This window comes from Odocoileus virginianus, chromosome 2 (genome assembly GCF_023699985.2).
Source record: "Odocoileus virginianus isolate 20LAN1187 ecotype Illinois chromosome 2, Ovbor_1.2, whole genome shotgun sequence".
Lineage (NCBI taxonomy): Eukaryota > Metazoa > Chordata > Mammalia > Artiodactyla > Cervidae > Odocoileus > Odocoileus virginianus.
The window spans coordinates 13,630,218-13,643,640 of NC_069675.1; the positions used below are offsets into that span (position 1 = coordinate 13,630,218).

Here is a 13,423-nt window from a genome sequence, read left to right on the forward strand (position 1 = left end):
TTTCCTTTGTTGCATTTGGGACATCCTGGGTCAACAGATTGGAAAGGGAAATGTTGGCGGCAAACTGCTTATGGGCAGAGGCTCACAAAAGCGTCCCCTGTGATGTTTGCGCACGGCTTTTAGCATTTGTCCATGTGCACTAATATTTTTATACAATTAGTCGTGGTGAGGAAGTGATTTGGGTTCCTGCTTTTTAAATTCAGAGTTGGAATTGTGCTTTTTTCCATGTGGCTGACTGACTGTTTTTTAAAATGTCATAATGTTTCATTCAAGTGATGATACAATTAGGCTTTAGATGAGACAATTTAGGCTTTACAATTAGAGGGTGATACAATTAGGCTTTTCCCATGGGATATTTTTGTTGTCTTCAGTTTAAATTATAATGCTCCCTCTTGATGACTAGAAACTATTTCCTTCTTTTGGATTCTTTCCTTGGGACATAGCTCCAGGAGCAAGAGTATATATTTACGACCCTTGTAACAAATTGCTAAGTAGCTTTCCAAATGAATTGAGCTGGTTTTTATGTCAGCAGTGCACCAGTCTGCCAGCTTCTCTGTTTGCTCGTTGACATAGAGAATGTTCCCATCTGTTACTGCAGTGGCCCCAGCTGCATCTCCCTAGTTATTTCAGGGAGGTGCCAGGGCAGGAGGTGGTGCTCTGTATTTGTACATCCTCAAACTACCACACAGTGTTCCTGGTACTTAGCTCTTCTCTTCCAAAGCTTCCCGTCCAAACGTAGTAAATGCTGCTGCTGCTCCCACTGGATACCAGTGCTTCTGCAACCCCACAGTCTCCGCCTGTAGCTGTTATCCCTGATGCACTTGAACCGTTAAGGTGTCTGAGCCACTTGGTGACCCATGACGCCGCAGAAGAAACTGCCTCTTGTCCTGTGTGTTATACTTCGTCGGGACTGGGGGTGGAAGCGCCCGTCCATTCCAAAGCAGTGCTTTGGGGAGGAGGGGATAGTTTTGTGACCCACGCTATTTTCACAATTGACCCAGCCCTCATCCTGGGATGCATTTACCCTCCGGGTACATCCCCAGCCCATCGTGGTCCTCACTGTAGGACCTGGTAGGCCAACAGCCGGGTTCTCTTCTGAGTCACTTGTAGGTGATGGTTTGTGGTGATGGCAGAGGCTGATGCTACCCCCAGGGAGACGGTTATCTTACCCCCTACTCTCATTCCATCTATTCACACAGGAAAGGCCTAGGGGATTTTGTACCTGAGCCAGTACCCTTAGGGCCTGGCATGAGGCCCTTTGGGGTTTCCTAGGCTCTTCTGGGTAGACGTGGGAAACCCTGTGATATTTATCCAGAAAATGACTATGCTTGCTGCGGTCATGATCTGTTCCACGTTTCTTTTCTGGGCTTTGCTTCTGTGAGACAGTCTCAGGTTGATACTGGACGTGCTCTCCCCATGACCGCTTAGGTTCAGGAAACAGCAGGTGTGGCCTGCCCTTTTGCACACGACCCTGTAACTGGCTGAGTGCTGCTCTGTGGCCCAATGTGGTGGGTGGGAGCTGGGGTTGTGCCACACGGTCTAGTGTCCAGGGGCACTGAGATCTTGGTATGGGTTGGTGATACGTTGCGGGGGGGGGGGGGGTGCTGCTAGTCTGGCCTCATACACTGCTCTCTGTTTGATGGGTTACTCAGCTGCGGTACTTGTGCCCCAGAGAGGCTGATGGAATAGTTCTTTCCATGTTTGCTTGCTCTCTGCCCTGCCCTGCTGGACCAAGATGTGAATCCAGAGAGGGCTGGGTTAGTTAGCAGATAAGTCCAAATGGTGATGACCATGTCAGAGCCACTTGTCCAAGGGCTAGGGCTTTGTGACTAAATCAGGATTGTTTGCTCAATTTTCTTTCCCTTAGGGTGACCTTCCCGTCTCCTGGAAGACTCCCCAGGCCCTTGTAGGCCTTGCCCACCCCACCCCACCTCTGTCCTCTTCCAACATGGCTAAAATCTTGTTGTGGGTACAGCTCAAACTGGAGACCCCACCAGCCACAGTCACTACACTAGCATTGGAATATATTTGTGTTTAACTGTTGGCTAATTCAGCAAGTAAAACTATTTGTTAATGTTTATAATAGAAATCATCATACATAGGAAAGGAGAAATAAGAGCAAAATCAATCCCCATGTATCCATCACCCAACTTCAACAACTAGCATCTCTTTGCCATTTTTCTTTCACCTATTTTCTCATCTTTTTGAGTTTGCTGTTTGTTGGTATAGTTTAAAACATAATCCATTTTTCTTGTGACTATTACTTGAATCTAACAGATAAAAACTTTTAAAATGAAACCTTAGTTCAGTTACATCAACAAAAGCAATAGTAATTCTTTTTTATTAGATTCTTAAATATGGAGGGTAGATGACGCTGAACTAATATTTGTGGCATTTTATTTAATTCACATTGCCTTTGATGTTTTCATATTTTGCTTTCTACTTGTATTCCCTTTCAGGTCAATGCTGCTTTTATGAAATGTGCTCCTTTATATACTGGGTGACTGACTTTCACATCTGAGTCCCTCCTAACCCTTATGCTCTGGAGGTTGGTGGGCTCATTTACTGAAACTATCTAGGTGTGAAGGTGGGTAATTTTAGGACAGAAGCTACAAAAGCTTTACCTGTGGTTTAAATATGCAGATCTCTTCACTCTGAGGGTTAATTGCAATGAGAAACAGTAATAAACACACAGGGTTTTGGCACATTCCTGATTGGTGGTGCTGGAACAAAGGACTGCAGACTGACTCAGAATTAAGTTCTAACATTTTGATGGAGCAACATAGACAGAAAATTGCAAACTCCACATGCCAACCAAAGTGGATTATGAGGTTGAAGGAACAGGGGCTGATCCCATGTGGCATTCTTGTGCTTCCCCCCCCAGAAAGTTCCATGGTCTCATGACTTCATAGTTGCTCTTGGCTTTCTTGTTTGAGGTTTCATTGATTTCTTTCAATTTTCCTTTTTATAAACCCCCAAATGTAGAGGGTAGATGATGCCAGAGGCATGGAAACTGGCATTATTATCATCAGAAATGCTTCTCAGACATTTGCTTCAGGTGGGACATTGGAGGGATATACGCCTTAGGCTGGAGGTTGGGAGCCCTGCGTGTTAGACCCATCTGGTCTCAGTTCTGCCGTGTCCTCAGGCAAGTTATTCATCTGGTTCCTGTTTGGATGTTGGCCTTGACTTAGGAATAACCTGTGAAGTTTTTCACATGACCACTGTGATGTATTGATGGAGACTGCTTAGAAAGCTTTGGTGAGGATTTAGAAGGCAGCCTTCAAAGTATCAGTTCAGTTCAGTTGCTCAGTCATGTCCGATTCTTTGTGACCCCATGGACTGCAGCACACAAGGCTTCCCTGTCCATCACCAATTTCTGGAGCTTACTCAAACTCACGTCCATCGAGTTTGTGATACCATCCAACCATCTCATCCTCTGTCATCCCCTTTTCCTCTTGCCTTCAGTCTTTCCCAGCATCAGGGTCTTTTCCAGTGAGTCAGTTGTTCACATCATGTGGCCAAAGTATTGGAGTTTCAGCTTCAGTATCAGTCCTTCCAATGAATATTCAGGATGGATTTCCTTTAGGATTGACTGATGGGATCTCCTTGCAGTCCAAGGGACTCTCAAGAGTCTTCTCCAATACCGCAGTTCAAAAGCATCAATTCTTTGGCGCTCAGCTTTCTTTATGGTCCAACTCTCACATCCATACATGACCACTGGAAAAACCACAGCTTTGACTAGATGGACCTTTGTTGGCAAAGTGATGTTAGGAATGTATGGCAGTGGTCAGTTGGTGACGCTTGCCATGAGCCTCAGACACACTGGTGGTGGTGTGCCTGCCATGTGTCTCACTGTCTCGGAGCCAGACGCTCTTTTACATTCAGGTTCTAACATTATGGGCTTTCCAGGTGGTGCAGCAGTAAAAAGTCCACCTGCCAATGCAGGAGACGCAAGAGACTTGTGTTCAGTCCCTGGGTTGGGAAGATCCTCTGGAGTAGGAAATGGCAACCTACTCCAGTACTCTCACCTGGAAAATTCACAGTCAGAAGGGTCTGGTGAGCTACAGTCCATGGGGTCGCAAAGAGTCAGATGTGACTGAACAACTGAGTGTGCATGCATGCATGCATACACACACACACACACACACACACACACACACACGCTACATTATAGTTGCTGGACAACTTCTCTGTCCTTGTCTCCACCACAGAGGTGACCCCACAATGAGAGCCTTGCAGTGACAGACGGCAACCACAGCTGACTGCTTAGTCTGTGATTTAGAAAATCATTGCTCTAAGAAGTCAGTAGTCTGCAGGCCAGGACAGAAAATTTGTATCTGGTTGGTTGTCAGTTCCTAAAGCTTGCAGAGAAACATTAGCTGGAGGCAAGGTGAGGATGGCTGCACCTACAGCTTAGAACCTTAAACCCTTCGTGAGGAAAGAGTTACGGCCTGTCTTCAAAAGCACCTTTTAATGCCCCTGACTGGGGACGGAATGCACCCTGATTAAGTTGTTGGGTGGCTGCTTGCTTAACCCTGCGCGGTGTTGCCTCGTTCCCAGGCTGCCCATCTGGTTCTCATATTTTCATGAGACTCATTGTAATGATCCGGGGTGTGGTGAGGGCCTTGCTCAGACACCTGGGAGCCAAGCTCCTTCTGTTCTTTGCCTAATCCCTGGGTGCTCGGGGTGGCTCTTTAAACCTCTGAATTTCTTCTCCTTCCTCTAGCCTGTGTCTGTTGACACCCACCTGGAACCAGGCAGTGTTGGAAACCTTACTTAATTTAGCACCTGGGAGACTTTTCACAGGCGATGATGAAAGACCATGGAACATTCTTGGTGGTGTCAATCATAGGGATGGTCCCTCTTATCAGCTTGCATGGAGAGACGGTGGTCAGATTTGGTGGGGACTTTGGGTTTAACTGTTAAGAAGGGCAAGTTTGGGCTGGGGGTGTGGAGGGAGGGCAAATCAGATTATAGGGAGCAGTCTTTGAAGACAGTACTTTGTTTGGAAAACAGGTAGAACATGGGTCAGCCAGCAAGCCAGGGATCTAGTTATTGCTCACCTCACCTAACAAAAGCTTTTCAGAACTACGAACTGCTTCCCCGTTCCATTGTCTGGAGTTTTCCCACGTGGGGCTGAAGTCATTCTAAAATTAGAAAGCTCACGTGTTCTGCCCAGGTACAAGGTTCACGGTTCCAAATATGTGTCTGTAGCACAAGAGACTTGGTATGACTTCGTTAGGGGCTGAGAACACAGACAGCTGTGGGTGCGGGGACTAGCTTGCTGCAGAGAATGCTTAGAGGAGTGTGGAGCCTCCTGAGAGAAAGGGCTTGTTTCTCCTTTCCTTTCTAGGATTTCTGCTTGTCACACAATTCCTCATTTTACCTTCTACTTTTTGCAGAAGAAACTGTGCTGGGTCAGAAGGCAGGTTGCTCAGAGTAGTAGACATACCACAGAATGTGGAATCCAGGATCGTAATTCTGATTCACTAGCTGTGTGACATCTGTAACCCCAGTTCCCCCCTGGATAAAGTTAAGGAGTTGGATTAAGGCAGTGTCTTTTCAAACTGTGAGTCACAAAATCACTCTAGTGGGCCACAACCATTTTCTAAAAATGAGATTGAAGAACTCAGCCTAGAAAATTTCAGAGTGCATTACATGAAGGAAAGTCGGATAATGTCTCATGATACTCTTTTGGCTGCTCATGGATTTATATATTGGTATTCTGCATTTGTTTACTTGTGTAAGCTGCACCCATATTGCATCCTTAATAATTTCCATATTTGGTTTCTTCAGGGTAAGAATTCAGACACTTGCAGAGTAAGTGCCTTAAAACTTTGCAGACCTGTATATTCCCCTCCACACCTAGTCTTTCATAGCTATCTTGTTCACCCCTAAATTGACAGCAATACTTTTCACCTTTATCAAGTCTTTCCAAAACACTGCACTTGTAATAAAAACAACAGCTCTTTCCTTATGCATAGATATTTCATTAGTATATGTAATATGTAGTTACGTAAATACAGTAATGAGTGCAATTGACATGAGCAGGTTTGGGAACAAACACACGCGTCGTCTTGGTAAATAAATATCTTCACTGTTAAAAACAGAAATGGGTGGTGAACTAGTGTAGCCAACTGATTGAGCTTTTGTGTGCTGAGGACGTTGGTATAGATGTTTTAACAAAGGAATGGAGAGGATGGATTGGGTAAATCAAGGCCATGGTTTAAGTTGAGCTCAGATAAGTGAACATCTACCAGCTTTGAAAAACCAAAGTGAGTGACACAACTCCTGAATTTCTAAAAATCAAGGCCTGTAGAAGCCTACTATTCTCCTACTTTTTAGCTCTTGACTTTTACTTAGCACCCACTTGTTAAGTACTACCTTCTACCAGGCATTGTGCTAGGCCCTGGAGATACACATGAGAAGTCAATATGAGCCCTGCCATCAGAGGGCATAGAGTCAGGCCAGTGATGTTGGTGATTTTTACATCCCAAAGAAAATCATAAACATAGAGCAGGTTATCCACCATATGGATTTCTTTGAAGAAAACACCCGCCTCTACTATATTCAGACTTCCCATTTTTAATCCAAGTGCCAAACTGTGTACTTTTTCTTTTCTTTAATAAATTACTTCTTGCTGAGTTTGGCTTGTGATGCTGAGCTGGTTTTCGATCTGATTGATCACTCTTCTGGGCTGTGTTGTCATCTGTGAAGCTGGCATAAAGGGCATCTTCTGGCAGGCACCTTATATAGCAAGAACAGAATCTAACCACACATCAGCCAAAAGAGTCCACCTGCAGAGAACCACAGTAGTGGTAGTAGTCAGGCCCCACAGTCTGTGGCCATTTACTCTGTACCTACAATAAAGATCGTCCTAATGCCAGCTCATCCCATCTCTGCACCTCTTAGCTCAGAGCCTCAAGAGAGAGAATTGGATCAGTGTGTCCTCTTCGGTCTGAGTGGTCGCCTAGCAGCTGTGGCAGGGTTGGGGGTGGAGGTGGGGGGAAGGCTGCAGGTAACAAGATGCCAAAGAGCAGGGTAGGCCTTGAACAGGGCAGAGACTCTCAGGCGACCTGGAGGGGGCAAAGACCAGCATTCCTGGTCCAGACCGATTCTTTGAATCATTCATTGAATCAGCAAAGACTTATTGAGCACTTACTATGTGCCAGACCTTGATGAAAACAAAATCTCTGTTCTCAAAAACATTATGCTCTACTGGGAAAGATAGACATACTATTATATTTTAATCTGTCAAATTGGCATATTTGTGAGCATGGCAACACCGAGTGCTGGTGTGTGTGAGGGGAGGCAGCTACGTATATTGCTTATGAGTATGCCTGTTGGCTTTCTGGGAAAGAGTTTAATATTAATGGGGAATTTGATTCCTTAGTATTTGTAAGAACCTTACAATTGTCCATGCCTTGTGATCCAACAATTACACTTTTAGCCATCTATTTTACAGAAATTAACCAGAGATGTTATTATCCACTATAGTAAAATACAGCCAATTTAAATGTCAACAAGAGGGAACTAGTTATGGGACAGGTGATTAGATTTTAAATAAAAGCCCTTTAAAATCATGCTGCTGAAGAATATTTAATGATATTGGAGAAAAACTTTTATATAAAATTGAATAGAATATCTCATGTAAATAAATAGAAAAAGGTGTATATAAAATTGAATTTAACAATCTCAATTTTATGCACTGTACCCACAGATGCAAAAATAAAAGGCAAGCATCATATAGTATTAGCGTTAATTATCTCTGAGGAACTAAAGAGCCTCTTGATGACAGTAAAAGAGGAGAGTGAAAAAGCTGGCTTAAAACTCAACATTCAGGAAATGAAGATCATGGCATCTGGTCCCATCACTTCATGGCAAATAGATGGGGAAGCAATGGAAACAGTGACAGACTTTATTTTCTTGGGCTCCAAAATCACTGCACATGGTGACTGCAGCCATGAAATTAAAAGACGCCTGCTCCTTGGAAGAAGAGCTATGACCAACCTAGACAGCATATTAAAAAGCAGAGATATTACTTTGCCAACAAAGGTCCATCTAGTCAAAGCTATGTTTTTTCCAGTAGTCATGTATGGATGTGAGAGTTGGACTATAAAGAAAACTGAGCGCCGAAGAATTGATGCTTTTGAACTGTGGTGCTGGAGAAGACTCTTGAGAGTCCCTTGGACTGCAAGGAAATCAAACAAGTCAATCTTAAAGGAAATCAGTCCTGAATATTCATTGTAAGGACTGATGCTGAAGCTGAAACTCCAATACTTTGGCCACCTGATGCGAAGAACCAACTCATTGGAAAAGACCCTGATGCTGGGAAAAATTGAGGGTAGGAGGGGAAGGGGACAACAGAGAATGATACTGATTTGATGGACATGAGTTTAAGGAAGCTCCAGGAGTTGGTGATATAAAGAGAAGTCTGATATGCTGTAGTCCATGGGGTCACAGAATCAGATACGACTGAGCAGCTGAACTGAACTGAATAGGAATATAGCTGATTGTAATTTCCTTTGTACTTTCCTGTTTTTTCCTATCCTGTCTACAGTGAGCATTTTTAATACTATAGTCAGAAATAAAAGGAGCTCCCTTTTCAAGAAGACTGGAAAGGCCGTGGCTGACAGCTGCCCTGCAGGTCTGTTGGCCAGTGTGAGCTGACTGCTGGCTGCCACGAGGCTCAGCAGTGTGGCTGTTCGTGGAGCACAGGGCCCTGCCACGCTGGCCTGCCTGGCACCCACCTCCAGGGAACTCGCTGTCTGCAGAGCTTGACCCCAACAGAATGCTTGCCAGTTCACCTCCAAGTTCTGGGGATACTCATCCAAACTCTCCTTTGGTGGCCCTTTGGCTCCTCAATGCTGATCCATTCTTTTTTTTTTTTTAGCTGTTAATTTTTTTTAAATTTTTTTATCTGTAATTGAAGTATAATTGCTTTACAATGTTATGTGGGTTTCTACTGCACAGCAGTGTGAATCAGCTATAAGTACACATATATCCCGTCCGTCTTGAGCCTCCCTCTCATGCCCCACACAACCCCACCCCTCTAGGTCATCACAGAGCCCCGAGCTGAGCTCCCTGAGCTAAGCAGCAGCTTCCCACTAGCTATCATTTTACACATGATAGTTTATATATGTCAGTGCTGCTCTCGCAATTCCATTCACTTTTATCTCTGGGTTTCAGTGGAGAGGTTGGGCTTTTCTGGACCCCCGGCCCTAGAGTCAGTCTGTAGAATGTGAGACCTCTGGAATTGGACAGAGTTCAGACTCTCCCCCTCTACTTATTAGCTGTGAGACCTTAAGCAAATTACCTAACCTCTGTGACCTCCGCTTCCTTATCTATGAAACAGGAGTAACGATGGGACCTGCTCTTAGGGTTCTTGTGAGGATGAAGAGATGACATGTAAAACACCTGCAGCGGTGTGCACACACTCGGGTACCCTGCTGCTACGCCTCTTGCTGTGTTATTGGTGATGCATGGATCGTGACATATGTCTGTGTCTTCATAGCGCTTTTATCACCAGCAGTCTAGTTGTAAGGCAGTGGTTCTCATGTTCCAATGAGCAGAAGAGTCATCCTGCTGATTGTTAAAATGCAGATTCCAGGGTCCTCATCAGCCTGTGGCCCAGAAATCGGCACTTCTGATTCTCAGCAAAATGTGGTTAAGGCCCAAGGGAAAGAAGCTGGGTGGTAGGTACATTCCCTTGTAGGCTGAGGGGCTTTCTCCTTAGGGCAACAGCCTCATCCCATCCCTGGAATTCTTACTCCCCTTTGCTGGACAGAGCCGGTTTATGAGAGTCTGTGAAATGTTTGTGTTCCAGGACTGACTTTCTAGCATCCACCCAGAAGCTTGGTAAAAATGATCCAAAACCTCAGAACTTGGGCCATCACCTCAAAGCATACTCTTTCTCTTTATCCTTGCTGTGATGAAATGATGAACACAGCGGCTTTGGGATAAGGCAGCCGCTTTGTTTTCTGAGAGCCTGACCCAAACCGCCCACTTCTGAGTTTGGGGAACAGCCTTGAGTGTCTGGTTATTTACTAATGGGGGACCTTTAGCTGTTTTGATGGAGCCAGGTTCAGATGTCCTCCTTAGCAGCACAGTAACTGTTCATTCTGAATCTCTCTTCTCTCTAAAGTCTGTATAACAGAAGGTGATTTCACATGTCTGACCATTGTATTGTTAGGCTGCATTGACTAAAGTGTTTCTTAAATACCAAAACATGCTAGTACAAATCAAGGGGGAAAATGGATAAAACAAAATAGAACGGGGGGCTCAATTTTATTCACACTGATGCCATGGAGCTGGGGTTCAGAGGGGGAGGCTTTTCTTCCCAGTTGTCATTTAGCAGCCTGGCTAGGAAACTTTCTTTCTAGGCCTTTTTTGTCCCAACTACTGGGGGCTTGGGGCCTCCCTGGGAGCTCAACTGGTAAAGAATCCGCCTGCAGTGCAGGAAACTCCAGGTCGATTTCTGGGTTGGGAAGATCCCCTGGAGAAGGGATAGGCTACCCACTCCAGTATTCTTGGGCTTCCCTGGTCATTCAGATAGTAAAGAATCCCCCTGCCATGGCGGAGACCTGGGTTCGATCCCTGGGTTGGGAAGAGCCCCTGGAGGAGACAGTTCACTCCAGTATTCTTGCCTGAAGAATCCTCAGGAACAGAGGAGCCTGATGTGTTGCAGTCTCTGGGGTTGCAAAGTGACGACTAAGTGACTAAGCATGCACTGGGGGCTTGGGATATAATAAACAACTCTCCCTGCCTTACACAGTAGATCTAGGAAGGCACTTTTGGAATCTTAAAAGTGAAAAATGTTAGATCTTACTCGGAAATCTGCCACTAATGAGTCTCTCGGGTGCTCTGGGGCATGACAAATGGAAGTATAATCATGAATCATAACCATCCTCAGGAGCCTTTATAACAATCGGGATGTAGCAGGCTGTCCACTTAATATTCCATTAAATAACCACAGCCCAGCGCAGTGAGAGGCTCTAGAAATCTAGATATACATCTAACCAGAAGATAACCACATCATCATTGTCATTATAGGCAATTTCCTAAGGATTTAACCCTAGGTCGGTGCTTCACAACCTTTTTCAGAATAAAGATCCAATTTGAACATCAAAAGTATGTGATTCACCACGGACAGTAGTTGTCCCTTTAATATTAAATTCACATATAAAAGTTGCTATGAGAACTCAGGAACACTTTAAATTTGTATTTTATTGATCACAATAGAATTCACATAGTAACAGGACCTGACCTAGCACTTTCAGAACTCTCACCATGTGCTGGATACTGTTCTCCATATCCTCATTTAATACTTACAACTCTAGGGAAAAGGTACCTTTATTAGTCCCATTTTACAGTTGGCAAAACTGAGGCAGAGAGCAGTAACTTGCCCAAGGTCACACAGAAAGTGGCAGAGCTGAGCTTTGAATCCAGGAAAGGACGGGGAGAGGGAACCCCAACATGCTCTTCGGGAGGCATCAGGGAAGGCTTCTCACAGGAAGTGATTTTTGAACTGATTTTTGGAGGAAGAGATGGAGTTAGGCAGGCAGGCTTTGGGGGTGAGGACGTGCTTTCAGGTGTGTGGAGGTGAGGCTGGGAGAAAGTGGTAGCTAGTTGAGCAAAGCCGCACGTGGACTTTGTTCTCAGGTGTATAGATTATTAGCATTGTAAATGTTTTGCCTGGATCTAATCACAGAGAGGTGCTTTCTAAAGGAAGCTTTTCATGGATTTACCTCAGATGGCTGTCAGTAGGCTTTTGAAACACAAAGGATTATATCCTTAGGGCTCCAAGGTCACAAAGTCCGTGGGGATAATAACACAGCCCTCCCACCCTTCAGTTTTAGCACGTGCGCTGGCCCTGTCTGCTTGCTGCCTTGGGTGTATATGCAGTGGGGGTGGTTTCTAGGCTAGACATTCTCAGTTATTCTTGGAGCTTCAGTTTTACTTGATTTCAGCTTCTCATTTGCAAGTGAGAGAATTATGCCTTTTCACCTGTTTAAGTATGGCTTGATGAAAAGATGCCTAAAAATAAAGATCATAAGGCTGATAACACAGTAATTACAGTAGTCTCTAGAGTCAGCCTGGGTTCAAGACTGAACTGTGCCCCGTGGGAACTCTGACCTCAAGCAAGTTACTTAATTGCCCTATGCCTCAGTTTCTCTATCTGTAAAGCAGAGGTAACAGCAGAGTGTCCTTCATAAGGTCATTGTGAGGATTAAAGAGTTGGCATGTAACATGTTCAAACAGCGCATAGTAAGGCCCGTGTATTAGTCACAGATCTTTTCAAAAATATTGAGAAAGCACTGATATATATGTGAGAAATGATACTTGAAATACCGAGATGGCCTTAGCCAGTTGGTAGTCAGGATGTGAGTTGAGTTTAAAGTTGTAAAGGACCACACTGGGGGTTCAGTTCAGTTCAGTTCAGTCACTCAGTCGTGTCCGACTCTTTGTGACCCCATGAACTGCAGCACGCCAGGCCCCCCTGTCCATCACCAACTCCCGGAGTTCACCCAAACCCATGTTCATTGAGTCGGTGATGCCATCCGACCATCTCATCCTCTGTCGTCCCCTTCTCCTCCTGCCCTCAATCTTTCCCAGCATCAGGGTCTTTTCCAATGAGTCAGCTCTTTGCATCAGGAAGGCAAAGTATTGCAGTTTCAGCTTCAACATCAGTCCTTCCAGTGAACACCCAGGACTGATCTCCTTTAGAATAGACTGGTTGGATCTTCTTGCAGTCCAAGGGACTCTCAAGAGTCTTCTCCAACACCTCAGTTCAAAAGCATCAATTCTTTTGTGCTCAACTTTCTTTATAGTCCAACTCTCACATCCATACATGACCACTGGAAAAACCATAGCCTTGACTAGACAGCTCTTTCTTGGCAAAGTAATGTCTCTGCTTTTTAATATGCTGTCTATGTTGGTCATAACTTTCCTTCCAAGAGTAAGCGTCTTTTAATTTCATGGCTGCAATCACCATCTGCAGTGATTTTGAAGCACAGAAAAATAAAGTCAGCCACTGTTTCCAATGTTTCCCTATCTATCTGCCATGAAGTGATGGGACTGGATGCCATGATCTTAGTTTTCTGAATGTTGATCTTTAAACCAACTTTTTCACTCTCCTCTTTTACTTTCATCAAGAGGCTCTTTAGTTCCTCTTCACTTTCTGCCATAAGGGTGGTTTCATCTGCATATCTGAGGTTATTGATATTTCTCCTGGCAATCTTGATTCCAGCTTGTGCTTCCTCCAGCTCAGAATTTCTCATGATGTACTCTGAATATAAGTTAAATAAGCAGGGTTACAATATACAGCCTTGATGTACTCCTTTTCCTATTTGGAACCAGTCTCTTGCTCCATGTCCAGTTCTAACTGTTGCTTCCTGACCTGCATACAGGTTTTTCAAGA

General features: G+C 44.6%; 1 protein-coding gene across 2 annotated transcripts in view; it reads left to right on the forward strand.

Moving 5' to 3' along the window:
• Positions 1 to 13,423, forward strand: part of TGFA (transforming growth factor alpha) — a 114,064-nt gene that overhangs the window by 35,771 nt on the left and 64,870 nt on the right. The window lies entirely within an intron of this gene.